Source organism: Protopterus annectens, chromosome 5.part1 (genome assembly GCF_019279795.1).
Source record: "Protopterus annectens isolate FY-2018-M chromosome 5.part1, PAN1.0, whole genome shotgun sequence".
NCBI classification, from domain to species: Eukaryota; Metazoa; Chordata; order Ceratodontiformes; family Protopteridae; genus Protopterus; species Protopterus annectens.
This window is the reverse complement of record NC_056736.1, coordinates 286,173,373-286,197,112: the sequence shown is the minus strand read 5'-3', so window position 1 is coordinate 286,197,112 and position 23,740 is coordinate 286,173,373. Positions and strand designations below refer to the sequence as shown.

The window sequence follows — 23,740 nt, the reverse complement described above, 5'->3', positions numbered from 1 at the left end:
AATAATAAATATACAAGAGGGAAGCACAGAAAGGGGAAAGCCCAGAAATAAGAAGGATGAGACATCTAATCAAGTCTTTGCAATTACATTTAGCCATGGAAAAATGTAGTTATGGAAGTCACACAAGGAATAGTCAAATTTTAGTGACCACAATACTTGTTTTACTGCAAACCAGTAACTACTTTTTTATCTTACTGAGGTCATTCAAAATGTTGTACAAGGATTAGCACGAACTGGAGTAAGAAAAACTTCTGTTCCAGAACTGGGTGAGTAAAGAGGAGAACATGTGCATTTAAAAGATCAGCAGAGACAAGTTAAAGACATACTAGTAACATCTTATTAAATAACAAATAAGGTAAAGCTGACTTAGCTTGCATCATTAGACAGTCAAGCAAAGACCTTGTATTTAAAGAAATGACCTGAAGGAAGTACAGTTGTTGCAGGTGTACGCAACAACACTAGAGGTCTTAATAATATTAACATTGTTTCAGGAATTCATAATCTGAATAGAAAATGTACTCAAGCATGCGATTCCTCCTTCCTGATCTTTATCAGCAGTCAGATATACGCAGTGGTATGCAGATCCAGTCACAAACCATGGCTGTACGGGGAAATCTGGCTGTAGAATAAAAAAACATTGTACTGCATGTTCTACTCTTGTGGTTCTTTGGCTTACAAGAAGTGATACTCAGCTAGTAGAAACACCAACAAATTCTCTTGAGGAAGGCTACTTAACACATGAATACCTAAACCAACTCATGCAACTGCATAAAGGAAAAGAATGTGGTATAATTAGTAATAAACCTCCATGAATACCTTCAGTTAAAAGGGTAAAAAGAAAAAAAAAACAATACAGCTGGAGTCAAATGCAGTACTACAATGCAACAGTAACACATGAAGTACCTTGAGCAGTGAACTAATTATGTCCAAAAACCATTAGGTCAATAAACTGTACAGGCCCAGGAGAATGGAAGGAGGGAGCCTGTCTTGCAGAAAAGGTCCTGTTATTTGAATAATACAGTGGCATGGTGAGGATTACTCACTCCTCCGCACTGTATTCATCATAATCACTGTTGCAGGAATTTCACAGAATGAACAGCATAGTACCAATGTACCCCAAGCTCTGCTCTTAGAAATAAAATATTGATGTCCAAAAGATATTCTGCAGGACAGCCAAAGCAAGCCTTGCTCGGATTCAAGACTGGATAGCTAAACAATATGTGCTACAATGTTTAGAGAATGGAAGAATAGATAATTAAATAGTATTTGTTTGATGAAGGGACAATTACAGTACATTGGTATGAGTACAAATAACTACAACTGTAGATATTTGAGTAGCATTATCACTGCTACAGTAGGATTTTTAATCCAAAAAAAAACCCACAACACTACCAGAATGACCAGGGAAAATACAGGAGTGGTCTGAGGAATCAAGACTGGCAACAGCACCCACCCACCCACCAAAAGCTAAAGTCCAAAAGAAGCAGGCTTGATACCCAAAGACTCCCTAATGACTTTCTTCTTGCAAACAGAAGGTAAAACCACAGAGACCTTCTTGCAGACTGGTACTGATCCGTATATAGCCAAGTATGAAACCTCAAAAGTGGATAAAGAAGCTTGGACAAGTTGGTAAAGTGAAAAGTAGAGAAAAAGCGCAACAGAGGTAGGTAAACCACTAACAGTTCCTCACAAGACCAACTTGCCCTAGATACACAAACCCAAAATCCTGCAGGAAAATTTTGTCAATAAAACAGAAAAATGTTGAAATCAAGAAAGAGTACAACTGAAAATATTTAGGGAACATATATTTTGTCCAAGGTTAGAGATACAGTAGGCTCAACAACTAACAGTTAAGGAAGGAGGTGATGAGACAAACACTGATGTATACTCACTCAAGTGTTCAGGTATTGCTGTGGAAGACTGGAAATTAGGAGGAAAGACAGTGATAAAAATCTGGAAGATTTTGATTAATAGTATTTTAAAAGGAGGAGAAGCACCAACATCTTGGAAGAAAGCTGTGGTGGGCTATGTTATCTAAAGATAGCAAAAACCCTTCAGACCCAGCTTCATATAAACCCATTTAAATTTTAACCCACTATTATACAGTGTTTATGTCTATACTAGCTAAAAAATGGCAAAGTGTTGACAAAATTGATAGATATGGATTGGTGGGTTTTTTTTTGGAGGGGTGGCAAACGTTTGACATTAACAATGATGACCAGAGGGAAGAAGAATTTAAAAAAATACCTCTGTTATTGGTGGGTCTTAATGTAGAGAAAGCATTTGACAGAGTAATCTGGGATTTTAAAAGTAGGGCATTGGAAGCATTTGCATTCCCTTATACAATTATATGGTTAATCAGACGGATATATGAAGGATCGGTGGCAATAACTAAAGTGGGATTAATCTTTCCTCTGATAAGTTGTGTTTGAACAGAAGAACCAGGCAGGGGTGTCCTCTTTCCACTTTGTTACTTGCTTTATATTTAGAACCATTGGCAAAGAAAATAAAGATCTCAGCAATACAAGGTATAATTGGTATGGTAACAAAAAAATCGACTATTTTGCAGATATTATTTTGTACCTGATACATTCAGAAACGGACATCTCAGTGCTGCGGAACATTTTGAGAGTTTTTCAAGTTTTTTTTTGAGAGATAAAATGAAGATGAAACAAAGGCTACAGCCATCAATTATTTATCCACACACAAATTGATTGAGCAATACCTATATTTATGGTGACATGATGAGATAAATTTTTAGGAGCATGGATTAAAAAGGCTTCTGTTATGACAGCCAAGGATAAGTGGCAAGAAAAGTACAGTTGTGTACACTTACCATAAATGTAGATGTTCGAGTGTATTCACTGCTGGAGTCATTACATTTGGGTTATCTGCTTGCAGTAGCCATCAGGTGGCCTGATTAACAACGTCTTGGGCCCTCCGTCAGTTGCAGTCTCTTCTTCGGTGATGTCAGGGGTAAAAAAAACAAGCAACCGACGCCATTACATTAGTTTTTCTTGCCCCGGATGCCAGATGCCCCCTTAAAGGGGAGCAATAAAACATTTTATATATATATATATATATATATATATATATATATATATATATATATATATATACACACACACACACACACACATACATATATATATATATATATATATATATATATATATATATATATATATATACACACACACACACACACACACACACACACACACACACACAAGGAAATACCTCCAATAAAAAAGAAAATACACCAAAAAGCTTTTAAGCATAGTAGAAGAGAATAGAGGTATAGCCAAAGAAAAACTAGGGGGCTGGAGGGAGGGTAACCAGGACTGCAACAGTGAATACACTCTAACATCTACATTTATGGTAAGTGTACACAACTGTACTATGTTCTTCGTGTTTCACTGTTGCAGTCATCATATCTGGGTAGATTCCCAAAGCTAAGGATGGGAAGAGGAATTTATATAGCATTAGGGTAAAGACCCTGCAAAACTGCAGTGAGAAAGCCAGCTTTGGATTTAGAGAAAATAGGCAAATGGTAATGATTGGTGAAAGTATGTACAGAACTCGAGATAGCAGCTTCTAGGATGTCCCTGGTAAGGACACCTCTGAGAAAGGATGTAGAGGTAGATGCAGCCCTGGTTGAATGGGGTCCGATCCCCTGTGGGATAGGTTTTCCATGGTACTTATAGCAGAAATGAATGCAATGGCCTATCCATTTAGAAATAGTTTGCTTTGAAATAGCCTTCTCCTCTGCCCTTGCAGCAAATGCCACCAGCAGCTGTTCAGATTTCCTTTGTGGTTTAGTCCTGTCCAAGTAAAATCTAAGTTGTCTGTGCACATCTAAGGTGTGCAGTATCTGTTCCCCTTTGTTCTGTGGATTAGGAAAGAAGGTTGGCAAATGAATGGACTAAATAAAAGCCACACTGGATACCACCTTGGGCATGAAGGAGGGATTGGTTCTGAGGGACAACCTGTTCGCATGAAAGATGATGAAAGGCTCCAATGCCATAAGGGCCTGTAACTCAGACACCCTTCTTGCTGAAGTGATTTCTAAAAGGGAGGCTTTTTTCCAAGAAAGGAATTTTAAATCAGCACTAGCAGCTGGCTCAAAAGGAGGAAGAGTGAACTTCTCCAATACAAAGTTAAGGTCCCAAGCTGGAGTTGGGGCTCTCCTGGGTGGTCTTAAATTTTTGGCCCCCTGAGGAACTGCTTGAGCAGTGGATGAGAGAAGAGGGGAGGTTCTGTGTTATAATGAGCTGAAATGGCTGGGGTGTGAATTTTGGAGGAGGAAAAAGAAAGGCCCTTGTGAAGCATCTCAGTTAAGTATTGCAAAATCTGAGGTAAATTGGGCGCTGCTGTGCTCAACCCGAGACTGGTTCCAGGCACAGAATCTTTTCCATTTTTCAGTGTAAGATTTTCTAGTACTAGGCCTCCTTGCCTCTAAAATGATATCTATCACTGGTTTACTGAGGGATGATAAAGGAGAGATTAGGTAATTAGCCAGGCTGCTAGGTTCAGGGTTTGGAGCGGAGGGTGCAGAATCTGCTTCTCCTGCTGAGACAACAGGGTAGGGGGTTCTGAGGCAGGTGCCATGGGGCCAACAGTGACACACTGCGCAAGAGGGGGTACCAGTGTTGGCGTGGCCAGTCTGATGCAATGAATATCATCCTTGGTTTGTCCTGTTTGATCTTTAGTAGTACTTTGGAAAGGAGAGGCAGAGGAGGAAAGGCATAAACTGATAGGTTTTTCCAGCTGAAGGACAGAGCATCCACTTTCCAAGCTTGTTTGTGGGGAGTCCTTGTGCAAAATTTGTCCAATTGGTAGTTCTGGGGGGAGGCAAACAGGTCTATATCTGGGCTCCCCCATTTGTTTGTCAACATGTTGAAAATCTTTGGTTCCAGTTTCCACTCGTGTGAGTCCATGAGATTTCTGCTTAGTCCATCTGCCAGTGTATTTAGCTTCCCTGGCAGGAACTGAGCTTGTAGATGCACTTGGTAGCTCACGGCTGTGTTCCACAATGTCATGGCTAGTCTGCAAAGGGGGTAAGAATGGGTACCCCCCTGTTTGTTTATGTATCACATAACAGTGGTGTTGTACGTCTTTACCATTAATTGTCCTGGAAGAATGTAGTCCTTGAAAGCTGTCAGATCATTCTGTACAGCTAAACATTTCTTTTAGATTGATAGGCAGGTACATTTGACTTGGGTTCCATTTTCCCTGAATGCACTTCCCTGCCAGGTGACCCCCCCCATGCATAGTCTGGTGGGTCTGTGGTTAGGGTTTGGGCGGCAGGGGGTAGAGTGAATGGTAGTCCCTTGTTTTGGTGGCAAGCCTCTGCCCACCAAAGAAACTCTAGGCATAGGCAAGGTACGATAGCAATCACTGCTTCTAGATCCTGAGAATGTTGACACCATAGGCTTTTTAGATACCATTGTAGTTTTCTCATATGCAGTCTTGCATATGGAATTAGAAGAATGCAGGAGGCCATGAACCCCAAGGCTTGCAGTATTTGTCTTGCAGATAGCAGGGTTTTCGTGGCCACTAGTTTGAAGTAGGTTGTTAAATGAATTTGTTTTTCTGGCATGAGGAAAGCCATCTGGGAAGTTGTATTCAAGCTTGCTCCCAGGAATATAATTTGTTGACAGGGTACCAGGTGCGATTTCTTTTCATTTATGGTGTACCCCAGACAAGTTAGCATTCTTTGTACAAAGGCCAGATGATTCAAAAGTATGTCCTGGCTTTCTGCCTGAATTAGACAATCGTCTAGGTATGGGTATATTTGAATATTTCTTTTCCTGGAAAATGCAATGACTGGAGCTAGGCACTTTTTGAATACCCTGGGCGCAGTAGATAAGCCAAAGGGTAGTGCAGAGAACTGATAGTGTGTGCAGCCTGCTTTGAAGCGTAGGTATCTTCTGCAAGATTCCCTGATTGGGATGTGCAGGTATGCTTCTTTTAAATTGAGTGTTGCCAACCAGGCATCTTTGCCTAGCATAGGAAGCAACTGGTGAAGAGTCAGCATCTTGAATTTTGGAATCACCAAAAAGGTGTTTAGAGTAGACAGGTCCAGGATAGGACGCCATGAATTGTCTTTTCTGGGTACCAGGAAAAGTCTTGAGTAGAAACCTTGTCCCTTTTCCTCTTCTGGTACAGTCTGAATAGCCTTTATGCTTAAAAGAAAGAGTACTTTTGAGCCTCTGCCCACTGATTTGGGGGTAGATCTGGCCAACCATTTGGGGTTGGTAACGTGTGGAAGTGAAGTCTGTAACCTTGGGACACTATATTTAAAACCCATTTGTCCTGGATAATGAGTCTCCAGTTCTTTGCATGAAGAGCAATCTTTCCCTCCAAAGGGGCAGTCAGCTGAGAAGTGCTTGGAAGTTTTAAAATGAAGTCATTAAGACAGTTTACTAGAGTGGGGAGTTTTACTACTCCCAGATTTAGAAGAGGGGGCCCCCCACTGCTTAGTCCTGTGCATACCCTGGGACTAAAGTCTGGGTGTTCTGCTGGATCTGGGTTTGGGCTGAGAAGGCCTGGAAGAGGCAGGAAAGGACCAATTTTGGGAATGCCAATGCCTACTAAATCTTGGAGGTCGAACTTGTAAGAAATCTTTAACAGTTTGCACAGATTTAGCTTTTTCCTCCATCTTTTTAAGAACAACTTCTGCCTTACCAAACAGGCGGTCCTGATTTAAGGGAGCATCCAGTAATTTAGCTTTAACATGACCTGGCAAGGATTGCTCCTTAAGCCAAGCATGCCTTCTAAGTACAGACCCAGTGACAGCAGCCCTGCAAGTTGCCTCTAATGAATTAAAACCACATTGCAAAGTATGTTTTCCAACTTGTTCAGCAGAATGCATTAAATCCTGTAAATCCTTATTTTCAACACAATCAGGAATCAACATCATTTTCTGTTTAAGCAATCCAATAATATGCTGCTGATACTTTAACATATGAAACTGGCAGTTTAAGGCCCTAATGGCCAAAGTTGCAGAAGTGTACACCTTCTTACCCCATCTATAAAGCGCCCTGGAGTATCCATCAGAGGGGGTAGGATTTTTAGCAGTAGTAGCTTTAATGCCCATGGGACCCTGTGAAATGGTCTCAGGATCCGCAGTAGGATTTTTGAAAAGGAACTTGAGAGAGTCAAGAACCCTGTTATATCTATCAGGCTTTCTGGGAGCAGGAGGTAGAGAGTCAGGGGTCAAGCAAGATTCCGAAAAGGCATCATCAACAATGTCTAGTACAGGAGGGATAGCTAAAGGCCTGTGGTGGGGCATGAGTAAGAAATCCCCAAGCCTCTTTTTAGAATCAGAGAAATCCTGACTTTCCCAATGAAAATGCTCCCTAAGAGTATGCAAAGTTTCACCCAAAGAGAGATCATCTAGGGGGGGGGGGGGCAGAGGGAATAGAGTCCTCAGCAGCAGAATCCTCATAGGTAGACATGGGTAAATCTCGTCATCAGAAGAAACAGAAATTTCAGAATCCTGGTCATAAGTATCATAAGCAAACTCAGTCCTTGGTCTCTTAGAGGGGGAAGGGTGGCTTCCTCTAAAGTAATAAGGTCTTCAGCCATTCCTATCATTTGTTTTTTAGGCATAGAGGCTTGACCATGCAGTCTGGGCGTCAGTTTTCTAGGCATGCTTCGAGTTTTAGGCCTTGAAGAAGATGATGGCATCAGTTTAATATGCAAGTCAATAGGCCTGAATACACTCTCAGAAGCTGGTGCCTGCACAGCGGCTCCAGACCCATCCAAGGTAGAGACATCTGCAGGTTCCACAATTGAAGCATCTTGTTGCATACCGGACTTCGAATGGGTCTCAGTAGAGGCCTGTGAATCTGAGAAGCGGGTATCAGGGGCTGCAAAAGTGCCTCACTGAGTACCGGCGAACTGGCTTAGGAGAGGCATCGACAGCTTTGGACCTAGGCGGCCTGTCTCTGTCTTTACCTTTGCGTTTTTTCAGAATGTCGGTAGTCGGATGGCTTACCAAAGACATATCTGGATAACTGAACTGAGCACCAAAATATTTAGAAGTGAAAATATACAGACGGATAGCTCGTGGTTTGAATGAGGCACACAACCACAGCGAGGTACGTCGTGGTCAGGGCCTAAGCAAGGAGTACAGTACGAATGAAAATCTTTATGAGGTATTTGCTTTCCACAAGAAATGCAATTATTTAATTTTACTGACATCGGTTTAGAGCAAGAAAACGCAAGAAAAAGTTTCCCCAACGGGGTACTTAGCTTTTAGTTGAAGACTTTGGTTCTGAAACTCGAAAACAAAAATTTCAGGAGTCGGCCGACTGGCACTTGCGAACTGTTTCTGCTTTGGGCACCACACAGCAAGAAAGAGTGACGTAATGATGTCGGCTGCATGTTTTATACCCCTGATGACCTGACATCATGGAAGAGACCGCAACCGAAGCAGCACCCAAGACTTTATTAATCAGACCAACTGAGGGCTACTGCAAGCAGATAACCCAAATGTGATGACTGCAATAGTGAAACACGAAGAACATCTACACAAAAGATAATACAAAACAAGCTTGAGAAACTCGTATGGATACGGATAGTAAGACCAGCAATGAAAGTTTTTAATCCCTTTAGTCTTGTATACAGGTCAGGCATACTTGTATCTACCTGAGAAGCTGTGGACAATAATTAATAAAGAACTGAAGGAATTTATCTGGGAGCTAAAGAGAGCAAGAGTTAAGTGTGAAAAGCTGATACTTGCAATCGAACAAGTTGGTATAGGTTTACCTGATTTGAAAGGATATTTCAGAGCTACACAATCAAGGCTCCAATACAGTAACACAAGCAAAAGGCTATATTTCAAAGTGGAAAGTGATGATGATGAAGCAAGAGGGAAGTTGAAAAGAAAGAGACAGAGAGAGGGATTCTGGGTACAGATTTTTAAGGAAAATAACCACCATTCAAAATACTATATTCGTAAAGTAGCAGAAAGTATTCTAAAAACTAAGCCAATAAGAGAATGGAGAAAGTGGATTTTGCCAATAGGAGTGACTGCAAGTAGGGGTATAGAAATGGGCAAGAGGGGGTGGAGTTTACTCGAGAAACCTGGCAAAGGAACCAAGATATTGGGGAGTCAATAACTCAAGCAGGAAAGGTTAAGAGAGTGTGATTAGGCCTAGACAACATTTGGACTGCAGGTTAGAGACTACCAGAACTTGATCTCAAAGTACAGGCAAACATAAAGGGATAATGGAATTTTAAGTGAAAGAGACCTGACCTAGTAGAGTTTTTAGCTGAATCTTGAACAGAAGCAGATGTTTAAAAAAGTGGTAATGAATATGGCATATAAAATATTGCATGATGATAAGAATCAGTCAGTGTACGTTAGAAAATATTGGAAAAAGACTAGAAAAGCAATTTACAAGAAAACATATCCGTACCTCTCAACAGCCCAGATTTTCACAGAATGTACAGATTTTTAACTCATATTTTTGGTCTTTTCCAAATAAAATTTGTGATTTTCTGGCAAATCATTAAGGATTGAAGTCACTAAATAGTAACAAACACTACAGAGTTTCAGTCATTATACTCTTCAGAAAAGGCATGCCAACACAAAACCTGTCCTAGCAATTTTCTAAGTTTTGAAGAGCAATATTTAAAACCTGTCCCTATTTTGGGCCTTTTTAAGAGGTTGAAAGCTAGGTGTATGGCTCCCAAGTATGCAACCAAGTCCAGAAGGTTTAGGATCTTTGCTTGAAAGTGTTTACATAGGTATTTTTATACCCAAAGCAGACTTCAAAGAATTTTTCCTCAGTTAGACAGCAAATGTTCGAGGTATGTTGGAGTAGAAATAGGAAACTGGGAGCATATGTTTTGGAAGTGTAATGAGTTGGCAGATTTTAAAAATCCCTACAGAGTACTCCATCAGAAATATTGGGTGAGCAAATGTAAGGAAATAATTCTTTTGAGATCAGATACAGGACCAGAATTGCCTAGGCATAGTAAGGCCTTATTAAAGTTTAATTCTGTTGGCTCCCAAAAGCAATTACTAGAAAATGGACATCGAAGTCTACACCAACAATATTTCATGCATAAATGTTATACAAGAGAAAAAAAAAACTAACAGGGGTCTTTAGAAAAGTGAAGCAGCAAGTTAAATGGACATAAATGGATTTGTGGGAATAATACATGCATAATAATGTTCTGGCGGAGGAGTGAGGTTTAAGGGAGGGCAGGATTTTAGCAATTTTTTGTAATGCTGGACTGGTGATAATAGGCAAGAAAATATATGCGATGTATAATTCTGTATTTAAATGTAAAATGTTAAAATGCTTTTGTTTTTTGTGTATGTATGTACATATGTCTGCCTATGTCTTAAGTGATAAATTTGATAAAGGTGCTACAAAAAGATTACCCTTTCAAAAAATGAGGTGGGTGGAGGGAGAGAGTAGCTACTGCAGCAGTGATCATTTAAACACATCTACTGTTCTGGTAAGTTTAACTTCTGCAGCTGCACTATATTTATCATATTTATCACTGCTGCAGTAGCCCAAGATGTATGGGTAGATTAACGTAGCTAACTACATTTGGGAGGTGGAAGGAGATGAGTCCAGGAGCCCCTGGAAAATGGTCCTAGCAAAGTTTGATCTTGACCTAGAGAAGGAATCAAGCTTACGGTGCTTAGTAAAAGTATGTACAGTGAACCAAGTAGCGGCTTCTAAAATACTTCTAGAATCCAACCCTTTTCAAAAGGCCATAGATAATGCCAGTGGGCCTTGACCCTGCCTGAAATAGTTTTGTTATGGTGAGTTTAACAAAAAGCAATACGCTTAGATAACCATTTGCCAATAGTCTGTTTTGACACAGGTTGTCCCTTCTTACCTTCACAAGAAATGAACAATTTATTCAAAGATCTGAAAGATTTGGTTCTGAAAAAAGATACTACCACAGTTGTCTGTGGTCATCTGACATACGGCTCATCCTCTCGCCCTCATTTTGAGGCTCAGAAAGGAAAATGGGGAGATGAATACATTGGCCTGAAGTAAACTCCAATACTATTTTAGACATAAAAGCAGGATTAATTCCCAAAGAAACCCTGTCCCTGTGGAAAATGAGAGCTTGCAACACGGACACCCTTTCTTGCAGCGGTCAGATCAATCAGTAAAACTGTTTTTCATGTTAAGAACCTCAACTCAGCTAGAGTAGCTTGTTCAAATGCAACAACTGTTAGCTTCTCTAATACAAAATTAAGATCCTAAGCAGGGGCCACTGGTATTCATGGACACGTCTTATGTAAAACCTCTTTCAAGAAAACATTCTGACATGACACTGCATTGAAAGAGGAGGATCCATGGGCACACGTGCTAAAATGGACAATAAATTAACCTTGATACTGGAATAAGAAAGACCACAGCCTGATAACTCATACAAATGTAAAACCAGAGAATACCTAATCCTGAATGAGTGCTGGTTATGTTGTTGGCACCAATTAAAAAAACTTCTATCTGTTAATGTATGATCTTCTAGTAACAGGCTTTCTTGATTCCATTAGTATCTGCTGCTCATCCTCAGTAAACAGGTGCCAGAAGGAATTAGCAGCCTATCATCCAGACAGTCAACTGAAGTTGATTAATGTCAGGTTGTATCAAACACCCCGTTCTTCAGTGAATAGATCAAGTTTGTGAAGAAGCTTGTGGTTATTGGCCCTGCCCATTTCCAAAAGAAGTGAGAACCACGGTTGCCTGGCCCAGAAGGCAGTCACCATAATGATCTTGGGGGAGTCCATCTGAATCTTCAGAAGTATCCCACATGTTAGTGGAAAGGGTGGAAAAGAATGCCGGAACATTCCTGTCCAAGAAAAGACATTGGTCATCCAGACCTCTTGCAGTCTTGGAAAATAATTTTGCCAGTTGATTGTTCAGAGAGGAGGCAAAGATGTCTACTTAAGGAACTTCCCACAAATGGTATGTAATCTTTGAAGACCCACTGATCTAGTTTCCACTCATGAGGGTGTGCCCTACTCAGCTTGTCTGCCACAAAATTCTGCTCTAAAGGAATGCAAGACTGTGCTGTGAAGCTATAACCCAAGGTAACAAGTCAAGTCTGCAAAGGGGGTATGACCTGCTTCCCCCTTGCTTGCGGTCTTGCCTGTCACCACTTGATGAGGTTCTGGGGACCAAAGATGGTTGAGAGAGTTGCATCTTGATTAGGGCAAGCATCGTCTTGATATTTATGTGCTTGCATCTGTCGATGGTGCCCCACACCTGAACTTTTTTCCCCTCAGCTGTGCCTCAAGCAAAGTCCAAAGCATCTGTGGTGACTGTTCTGGAGCAGGAGGGAGAAGGGGAGACTTGAATTTAAGGACTACTGTTGTCCCCACCAAAAGATTCTCTTCTGACAAACACCAGCACTGGGACTTGAAAGGATAAATGGTGTTGATTTTGGGATCAAACAGATTTCGGGTACCACTGCATTTTTTTCATGTGGGGTCTTGCCACAGGTATCATGAGAAGCACAGATGCCATAAGATCCACAATCCTGAGGTACTCCCTTGCAGAGACCAAAATCTGAGTGGAAAATTTTACTAATAGATCAAAATAGAGAGCTATTTTTCCTGTAGAAGAAAAGCTCTTTGAACTGACATGTCTACTTGACATCCCAGGGACACATTCCTACATGAAGTCAAGAAAGTCTTTTGAATGTTCACTTGAAATTCCATCTTAAGAGATTTCTCACCACAGAGATTCATGAGGGTCTAACTTAACGATGTCGAAAGCCGACAATATCGAAGCTGATAGTGTCTGCACCACATCATCAAAAATGCACAACATTGTGCAAGTAAACGGAAATCTCTGTAGGGGGAGATTTCCATTTATCTCAATGTAGTGAGGTCTCAGAGTTGGAATATTTAAGTAGGGGGGTGTGGGAGGTGCAGGGGGCTTGCCCCCCCTGCCTACGCTAGTTAAGTTTTTATTTTTGTTTCCTTTTTGTTTTTTAAGCATTATTCAATGTTTTACTACATCGATCACTAGAGGTCGACCTTTAGTGATTCGATGCAGTAAGACTTCGATAACGTGACACAGACGCGATTCATGACACTTTGAAAAAGACTCTACAAAGATAAGAAAGTTGTTTAAATATGGAAAAACGTGGAAGCCCTGTAACCTGCAGTGAACTACAACTGGAGCTAAACATTTTGTTAACACTTTTGGTGCAATGGATAGTCCAAGCAGGTATGGCAGAGAAATAATGTGATTCAGATGTACAAAACCAACATATGAAGTCTAGATAAATAGTAATGGGAGATAGCATCTTTTAAATCTAGCTGTCCCAAGAAACTTAAAAGAGGAAGACTGATGTGGAGTGACATCATTTGGAGTTAGTGCACTATCACAAACGGGTTTAGAAAGGATCGATCCAGGACTGGTCTCCAAGCCTTTTCTTTATTAGGCACTAGGAACATCTATGAATAAATACTCTTCCCCAGCTTGGAAAGAGGAACCGGTGCTATCACTCTTTGGGACAGAATGTGATGAAGAACAAGTGTGTGTGTGGGGGGGTCCATCTGGAGGATTAGAAATTTCCTCCCACTGCCATCTGTAACCTTGATGAATTACCATCAGAATCCATCTGTTGCCAAAGAGAAAAAAAAGAGATTCTGACTTTCTGGAAGAAAAAAGGAGCCATGGTAGGAAGGAGTGACAAGGTCGAACACTCAATCAGACTTGGACAGTCCTTGGATTGTGGGGGGTTTGAAACTTATTTATGGAACCTCCCTTGCCTTTTCTTTAACTTGCGTTTACCTGAATTTTTTAAACTGTTTATTATGTTTTGTTTTTCAAAACTGGAAGACAAGGTAGAGAATCCCTTGGCCAATGTGGAAAAGGAGGGCTGAAAATTTTTAGAGGTTCGCTGGATCAGCTTGCCCCTTTCATCACACTTCTTGATCACCTCTGCAGTAGAAGGGCAAAACACAATCATGGTCTAAGCAGAATTTCTCATTATCATCATCTGGGAGGTTCTGAGAATGCAGCCAAGCAAACCTCCTCAAAACAGTACCAGTGGACATAGCCCTGGAAGAGGTACAATGACAGTCGCACACATTGTGGAAATGAGTAGTGACTGTGCAGTAGATGAAATTAAGTACTTAAAGCAGATTTTTCCTCACAATAAAACTGCAGATAAAACATTCCTCACACTTTCACAATTTGTTAGAACATACGAGCATGACAATTCAAAATTCTGAAAAATCGAAGTCGCAGAAGTATACACTTTTTTCATGTGCCCATCAATACTTTTTTTTTCCTTATCAGAAAGAACAGGATTGGAAATAACTAAATGCTTAAAAAAAGCAATGGTGCCAACTAAGCTATTGCTGCTGGGTCAGGTTTGGTCTAAAGAACTTTATATATCTTATCTGCCTTTTTAGGGGCAGCTGGTTGACTATCAGGAAAACTGCAGCTAGCAACATATACATCCTCTAATGCAAACAGGACAGAAAGAATGGCTTTAAGTTCTGAAAAATCCTTTGGTGACAATTTGTACTATTTTCTGAGCAACTGAGAAACCTCAGTGTTCTCACACTGAAAACACTGCCACATTTTTGCAACAGTTCGACAAAATCTACTTTACAAGGATCAATACCCTGAATTAAATATTGAGCCAGACCCAGTAAACTACTCCAATCTAAAGAAATTTGAGGACAAGTAGATACATGCCTGGTTTTCCGTTTCTTTGTGAAAGAAAAAATAGGACTAACCATGTTACTAATGGCAGCAGCTGCTTCCCTAGGTATGAGTTCAGCATTCTGACTAAACAGGGAAATCTTGCCTGTTTCCCTCTACCAGGATTGACAAGACAGGCTCTCCCCTGCCCACTGAAGGAACCACAAAAGCCACAAAAAACATGGCTAACTCCTGGTCCGTTGTGGCTGTAGGTGCTACACTAGCGGGATCTGGGGTAAAATGTGTGTAGTTTGAGGTACAACAAATGGCCACAGCAGACTCACCCCCACCTGTGGCTGAGGCAAATTGCTATCCTGCTGTGGTGGCAAAGGCTGCTTGCTTATCTTTTTCTTTTTGTGGCTGGAAGCAGAACCGACTATGGGACCAGTAGTATGTTTCATTTTCAAGCCGAAAATGCTGCCTCTTTCCCAGGGAAAAAAAAATTCCACAGAAAAAATGTTTCCAGTTACTTTACACTACTTTTAAATGGACAGAAAAAACAAGTGCTCCATTTACAAGTACATTACAGTCACAAAACAGTTTGTTAAAACACAAACCTGCTAGCTTTAAAATGTTTCCCGAAGAGGAAAGTAATAAAATGACAAAATTAAGAAAATGGAAGTTTTTTCCCCAAAAGGGAATTTATCTGCCCTGCAAAGAAAAGCACAAGCTGCTCATCGATCCTCAGAAGCCTAACAGAAGTATAGACTTTGGCGGCAGTGGAGCTCTTTAGGGCTTTGTGCCCAAACTTGTCTTTTAGTCAGCTCAGTACAAACTGCCTGACAGTTTGAGTGCATAGAAGCTTTGGAAGCTGGTTGCCTGTTTTATCCTTAGCAGAATATAACCAATAAAGCTAAGGCTATGAAACATTTACTGTCGCTTCTTAACAATATCTCTTTTCTTTCTACCCTATTTTTAAACTCCATTTTATCTCACTTACTAGCTTTAACTTCTGAAGATACTGTCTTCCACAATAACTTTCAAATTTACACTACCTATTACTTAGATTCTTCTGTTTTAACACGTAGGTGGGAAAGCACCAGTGTAATTTATTATTACCTTGCATTTTTATCTTTTTGTATTGGTGCATGATCTGAAATAGCTGTTGGATCAGTGTTGAGTTTTCAATTAAATGCGAATGTTCCCCTGAAATATCTAGCCTAGTTATTGTACCTTGGAGAATAATGTGTAAATTCTGTCTGAGTTATATTAAATTAAAATATATTTCATACCAAACATTTTCATAAATCTACTCTGTTCTGTTATATTTTTCCTTCTAGATCCCTCTGGCATATCCTCACTATTGTAAATCAAGTTCCAATCCCTGCTGAAAGCTGATTTCACCCAAACATTTCTTAAGCTCCATAACAGCAGTTTTTGATACACTATAAAGACATGCCATCATAATCTTCCCTCCCTTGCCAATAGTTCATTACTACCACAACTCTACCATTATTGTGTTTTTTCCCCACTTCTATCACTACTGGAGGCCTTATAACAATTAGTTTAATTACTCCCTTGTTCTTTGTCCCTGAATTCTGCAGAACATTTGTCCTGAAATCCTTTTTGTCAAATTCACATGCCCACTTCTTTCCAAATGTTTCTCCTGCAGCATTATTTGCACTCTGCATTTCTTAATAAAATTCAATGCCCTTTCCTTTTTGTCTATACTTGTAAGCTCTTTTACGTTCCAAAACAAGAATAGCATAACCATTATGATGAAAAACTGTTCCCACTATTATACGCATCATTTTTTTATTTACATTTCCAACTTTGGAGTTACACACACTCACTAATGTTCGACAGTCTGATCTTTTACACAGTTGTTTCTTTTCATCTCTATCTGAACCTGTCACATCTTTCAAGATTTTTTGTTTTAATGAAAACCCTCAAACAAAAAAACAAAATAGTTTCAAAACACCCCATCCCCTCTAAACATATAACAAACACAAAAAAAAAGAAGTTATGTACTCACCATAACGTTCCATATTTGTTGTCCATCAAGCCATTCATTCTTACAATGATGGGTTCAGAGCCGACCCTCGGCTCTGACTCAGCCGAATACACAGCTGAAAGACTCAAACTTGGCTCATGGCAAGTAGGTATCCCATGATGCAGTGGTGTAACTCCCCAGATCTTGTTTGCTGCTACTACTAAAGAAATTGTAATGGACCACACACACACACACACACACACACACACACACACACACACACACACACACACACACACACACACACACACAAATATATACTATCCCAATGGAATAGGAGAAACAAACTGAAGCAAGGAACTCCTGAAAGGAGTAAGACATCCACCAGGTCCACAAGGAGTTCTTGGATGGGGGAAGGAGGGAGGGTTCGTAAGAATGAACGGCGAGATGGACAACAAACATGGAACGTTACAGTGAGTACATAACTTTTTTGTGTTATGTTGTCCTATCTCACCTTGATTCTTACAATGATGGGACGGCGTCCCTAGCACCTTTTTCCTGAGTGGCTCACGAGAGTACACCTTTAAGCACAGTGGAACCAAAGGAGGCCCTGTCCCTGGAGGCCAAATCCACTTTATAATGCGTGATAAATGTATGAGGTGAGGACTAGCCCAGGTGGCTGCAGCACAAACATTATCCATAGGAATTCTGGCCTGAAAAGCAGAAGACGTAGCTAGTGCTCTTGTGGAATGAGCCTTAACCTTGAATGGTAAATCTCGGTTGTTTGAGGTACAGAAAAAAGGTAATGCAGTTTAAGAGCCATTTGGAAAGGGTAGTTTTAGAAACTGGCCTACCCTTTTTTGCGTCTGAAAAAGATATGAACTGGTCAGATTTTCTGAAATCTTTTGTCCTATGCAAATAGAATCTGAGTTGTCTGTGCACGTCCAGTTGATGTAATTTGTATTCTGCCTTGTTGTTGTGATTAGGGAAAAACACTGGAAGCTCAACAGATTGATTTATGTTAGTTGAAGAAGATACTTCAGGTAAAAAGGATGGATTAGTTCGCAAAGATACTCTATCCTTATGAAATATCAGATATGGCAGTTTGATAGATGGGGATTGCAACTCTGATGCCCTTCTAGCAGATGTTATAGCAACCAGAAAAATAGTCCCTTATGAAATATCAGATATGGCAGTTTGATAGATGGGGCTTGCAACTCTGATGCCCTTCTAGCAGATGTTATAGCAACCAGAAAAATGGTCTTCAAGGAAAGGAACTTGATGTCTGAAGATGTAGAAGGTTCAAAAGGTGGTAACGTTAGATGAGACAGAACAAAATTTAAGTCCCAAGGAGGAAAGGGTTCCTTAAAGGGAGGTCTTAATAAGGAGGCACCCTTCAAGAAGGCTCTACACAACCTGTGTGACATTAAGTTCGAAGTAGGATCACCAATGTGGAAATTGCAGCGAGTTGTACTCTGATGGTTGCTGCAGCTGAACCCTGTTGGAAGAGGTCCGCCAAGAATTCCAAGATAGAGTGAATAGGCGCAGAAAAAGGGTCAATGTTTGTTTTGAGCCCTGAGAGAAAATCTTTTCCATTTGCTAGAATACAGTCTTCTGGTGGAAGCTTTATGAGAGGACATCAAGATATGTTTAACTGTTGGAGTGAAATTCTGAAGCCTGACTAAATTGGGAAGTAGAGCAGCCAAGCTGTCAAGTTGAGGGTGTGTAGAGAGGGATGAAGCGCACCTGACGTGTGTCAGAAGGTCTGGAACTGGGTCCAGAGTCCAAGGTTTCTCCTGAAGATGAGGCCAAAGGAAGGGGAACCAAACTTGACGATGCCAGTAAGGAGCAGTGAGAATCATCCTGCTTCCCAAGGACTGTGCTTTCTGAATAACTCTGGGTATGAGAGGAAACGCTGCACTTGGCATTCATGGGAGTGGCGGAAAGATCGCAGCAAGGCAGACCCCATGTTTGGAAAATCCTTTCTGTTATGTTCTGATTGAGAGACCACTTGTGAGGCATTAGAATTGCTCTGCTCAGCTTGTCTGCTATCACACTGGACTTCCCCAGAATGTGCGTTGCTACTACAAAGTGCTGGAAAGAAACTGCCCATTGCCAAACTCTTAAGGCCTAGCAACAAAGGGGGTAAGATCTGGTTCCCCCCTGCTTGATTATGTACCAAACCACAGACATATTGTCTGACTGTATCACAACTGTCCCTAGAGGGAGAGACTCGTGAAGTGCTTACAATGCAAGAAGCACTGCTCTCATCTCTAGGACATTTATATGCAAGTGAGCCTCGTGTTCTTGCCATATACCTTGGACTGTTCTCCACAGATAATGCCCCCTCCCCACCCTATCTGGGAAGCGTCTGTGGTCACTGTAGCTAAAGGTTGTTGTGGAACACAGGGCCTCCCTATGGTCACATGGTTGGAGTGTATCCACCATCTTAAGTCCTTCTTGCATGATTCCATTATCCTGATAAGGTGAGACATAGGAAGCTCCTGAAGTGACCATTGGGAGAAAAAATGCCATTGAAGGATCCTCATGTGCATTTTGGTAAGGGGAACCAGTGTTATGGTGGAAGCCATTGTCACTAATAATTTCAGAACTATCTTTGCTTTCACCTTGGTCTTGGGAAGAAGATGAAGTATTTGTTGCCGGAGTGCTGAAACACTGTCTGTTGGAAGAAGTGCTATCAAGGAAGTGGTGTCTAGATCTGTGCCTATACATGTAATATGTTGACAGGGCAACAAGGCAGATTTTTGAAAGTTGACTACTACCTAATTGAGTGCAAATTTCCAAGGTCACATCCCTGGCTTGTTGGAGTAGATGCTTGGTGGTGGCAGAGAGCAGCAAGTCGTCTATATAGGGAAACACTCAGAATCCTAGACACCTCAGGTGAACAGTGACTACTGCCATGCATTTGGTGAACACTCTGGGGGCTGTAGTGAGACCAAAGGGCAGAACTCGGAACTGATAATGACTGGCTCCCAGACGGAAGCGTAAATATCTTCTCGATGCCCTGTCCATTTTTATGTGGTAGCAAGCATCCTGAAGGTCTATTGAGCACATCCAATTGTCTTTCCCTAAAAAGTGAAGTATAGACTGCAGTGTCACCATTCGGAACTTTGACTTCTTGACAGATTTGTTTAAATTGCTTAGGTCTAATATGGGTCTCCAGTCCCCTGTTGTTTTTGGCACCAAAAAGAATCTTGAGTAAGTTCCTAATCCTATTTGGTCTGCGGGGACTTCTTGGATGACTCTCTTGTGCAGCAACATTTGGATTTCTATAGTTGCTTGCTCCCTTAGATTGGGTGGAACATCTGGGATTGTTCTGGTCTGTGGGACAGAACAGGAAAAGGGAATGGAATATCCTCTGGATATTATTCTTAGTACCCACTTGTCTCTTGTGAAGTTTGCCAGGCTTCTGGGTACATAGATAAATGTCCCCCGACTGCCTCCAGAGCAGAGCAGTCGGGCCTCCTATCAGGAGCACTGACAGGGGCGTACACAAAAGGAATCTGGTTTTGCAGGGCCCCCCTCTGCCTCTAGGGTGGCATCTACCATTGTTACCTCCCCCTCTGCCCCTGGGGAATGATTCATCCCGTGCATCCTGGAAAACTCTCTGGAATCTTCTGAACCACATTTTCCCACTCTTCTGACCTTTAGGATAAGGTCTTGAAGGTACGGAAAAAAGTACTCCAATGGTGGAGAGAGTTTTTCCTTCCTGCTCGCATTGGGTGAAAGTGTCTTACTTTGGGTCAAAAGAGAGAGGAACCATCAAAAGGGGCATTAGTAAAGGTAGATTTAAAGGGCTCCGCAAAATTGCAAATGCGCATCCAGGAGCGTCTCCTATGGGAAACTCCGGAACCCACTGCCCTGCTCACCCCATCAGCTACGCAAGAGATCAGCCTCATGGAGGAGTTGACGATGGAATTTAAGGTGGATAGCTGGGAGGCCGCCTTCTCATTCACCCCCAAAGCCAATGTACCTTTTAGAGTACCTCCTATTACTTTCAGGAGATCTCTCTGTAGCCTTGTGAAGTGGGTGAGGTAGTTCAGCAATTGAAGTGTAAAGGTCACTGACGAAAAGACATGGTTCCTGCATCTGTCCATCATTCGAGAGTCTTTGTTCAGTGGATGGACAGATGAGGATGTCTCTGAAAGTTCCTTCTTGGTGGCTGCTGCCACCACCACAGTATCTACAGTTACCCCCCTTAGTGAGGAAATCCTTTCCGGAAGGAGCTGATAAGAATTTGTTTGGCCTCCGAGGGACTGGTTCCATTGTGTCAGGTGACTCCCACGCCTTTCGACTGACCAAGTCCATTAGGTCGTAAAAAAGCGGAGACACCCAGGAGGCTGAAGGTTGCGATCCGAAAGCCTTCAGGTACAAGAATCCTCATCAGAAGGGATGGAGGCCTGCCAGCTGCCTCTCTGCTGCAGTATCTCTAGAATATCTGTAATTGAGATATCAGAGGATGACTGTGGGGACCTTTCTAACTCCTCAAGGTCAGTGTATGAAGTGACAGACTCATCTGGAGAGTCTACGTGTTTCCTTTTGCAAGTTCTCTTCCGAGGGGGCTCCTCAGAAGGGTATTCTGGGGAGGCCTCAGAAGACAAGGGTTCGCCCAATGAGGGATCCTGAGAGTCTGGATCTCTGCTGTCCTGTGGAATGGGTGGTGCCAAGACAGTAGCCGGTGCCTTAGTGGGATGAGTGCTGGTATCCTTTTGTGGAACTGTAGGGGCAGACAGCACACATCAGCTCAAACGCAGATTCCACTGGGTCCAAAGACTCCCCCGGCTACAAGGAGACAGACGAAGCCACCAGACCCAGCCACACCGGCCCCAAGGCCAATGTAGGAGCCGAGCTCACCCTGGCTGACGCACCAAGGGGTAGGCTCGGCAACAAAGAAGATCGGGGTTGAAAATCCCCCTCGGGGCCAACCGGGGAATGCTGGCTCCCAGACTCTCCGGATGGCACCAAGAATGTTAGAGAAGTCAGCTCCGTCATCACCGAAGGGGGTCTCAGAATCAACGGATCCACAAAAAATGGCACCAAGCACTACGGCTCCAAAGGTCCAGCTTGTCTCGGAGGAGGAACAACAGAGGGTGCAATGGATATAGTAAGCTCCGGGACCAGTTGAGTTGGAGCCAAAAATTTGGATAGCACCGGCGATTTCAAGAGTCTGTGCACCACCCATTCCACATCATCGTCAGATAAGCTCCTGATGGACCTGAAGGATAGGGAAGAAGAACGAGACCTGTGCAAAATGGGAGATCTCAGTGTAGGGGAGACCGGTGAAATCTCCACAGACCAGCTCCAAGAAGAGGTATCTTGTGGCTCCGAAGACTTTGGAGCTGAAGAACCAGGCTTGTCAATCAAAATAATCTCCGATGGTTCAGAAGACTGTGGAACCAAGGAGGGAGTAGCCTTGGATATTTTAGGTAACTTAACTGGAGGCTCCGAATGAGCTGATGCAGTAGGAGATTGTCCATTTTGTGGTTTGTCCTTTTTTGAAGAAGGAGAAAAGGAGGAGGAAGAAGTGTAAATAGCTTCCTCAAAAGTTGGCTTTAACAGCTCCATAAGGATCAATTTGTTTCTCTTTTCTTGTAAAACCCTGGCACTGAAGGAATGACAGAATGTACAATCCTCTTGCAAATGAATAGCTCCAAGGCAATAAACACAGATGACATGACAGTCAGTAATAGACATCTTTTGGAAACATTTTTGGCATTTCTTGAAGCCCGAAGGCTTACGGTCCCTCTCCTTTGGGTCGTTGGACATGATATATGACAAAAGACCACAACCTAGCACAGAAATTCTAATACTGAAAAACTACTGATATGTAACAAACTACTGATATATAACAAATTACAACAGGAAATACTGAGCAGACAATTAGACAAGGGAAGCTAATAGGGCCTCTAACTAAAATGGCCCTAAATCCCAGAACAACACACCAACTACAAGCCCTCTAACTAAAACGGGCGAAGAGCTCTCTAACTTAAACGAGCTACTATCAAGCTATATGAAACAACACAACAAAACCACAAGGGATACAGCAAGGTCTATGAAAACGATGGCCAAAAGCAGCACCAAATAGGAAAATTACCTATAAATATATAGTTATACTAACTCAAAGGCTAACTATGCAACTACAACGCTAGAATAAAACACCCACTATTATATATAAAGAGAAAAAGGGTCTTATGAATGTAAGTAGAAAAAAATCACAACTTGGACACGGCCAAGAAGAGCACATCCAACCTCGTAAAGCGGCAAACGAGATCTGGGGAGTTACACCATTGTATTATGGGATACCTACTTGCCACAGGCCCTTCAAAGAGGAGAGGACCAGCTTTCTCTTCAAAATGTAACCGATCTGCTGTAAGGCAGGATGTATGATGAGCTCCCCCACAAATAAAAGGGCATCCAGGACCTTGTTCAGTGCTTTTCTTTAAGGAAGGAGAAAGTACAGTTTTGTACTTACCATAAATGTAGATGTTCGAGTGTATACACTGCTGCAGTCATTACACTTGGGTTATATCCTGCTGTCACCAGAGTTTCAAAGTCTTGGTCCGGCGTCGGTTGCTGTCGCTTCTTCCCTGACGTCAGTGCGCCAGGGGTATATAAGATGCAGCCAACGTCATTTTCTTCAGTTTTTCTTGCCCCAGATGTCAGGTGCCCCCAAAAAGGTAGGCAATGTAAATTGCTAATAAAACATACATAAGAAAAGTAATCAAAAACTTTCAGTTACCAGCAAATACTCCCCATAGGTAGCAAAGGGTAGAAGGCTTAGGTAAGTACAAGCAAGTAAGAGGGGAAGGAGGGAGGGTAACCTAGACTGCAGCAGTGTATACAGTCGAACATCTACATTTATGGTAGGTACAAAACTGTACTATGTTCATTGTGTTACACTGCTGCAGTCATTACACTAGGGTAGAATCCCAAAGCTGAGGTAGGGTGGCTGGTTCTATAAGGCATTAGGGATGGCTATAAGACCCTGCAGCACTGCAGTGGCAAAACCAGCTCTGGATTTAGAGTAAAGAGGCAGATGGCAATGCTTGGTGAAGGTATGTACAGAACTCCA

At 41.8% G+C, this 23,740-nt stretch overlaps 1 protein-coding gene across 1 annotated transcript in view; it reads right to left on the bottom strand.

The window, feature by feature from the left end:
* ITSN1 (intersectin 1) overlaps positions 1-23,740 on the bottom strand; it is a 2,682,533-nt gene that overhangs the window by 2,130,932 nt on the left and 527,861 nt on the right. The gene's annotated exons all lie outside the window — the stretch shown is intronic.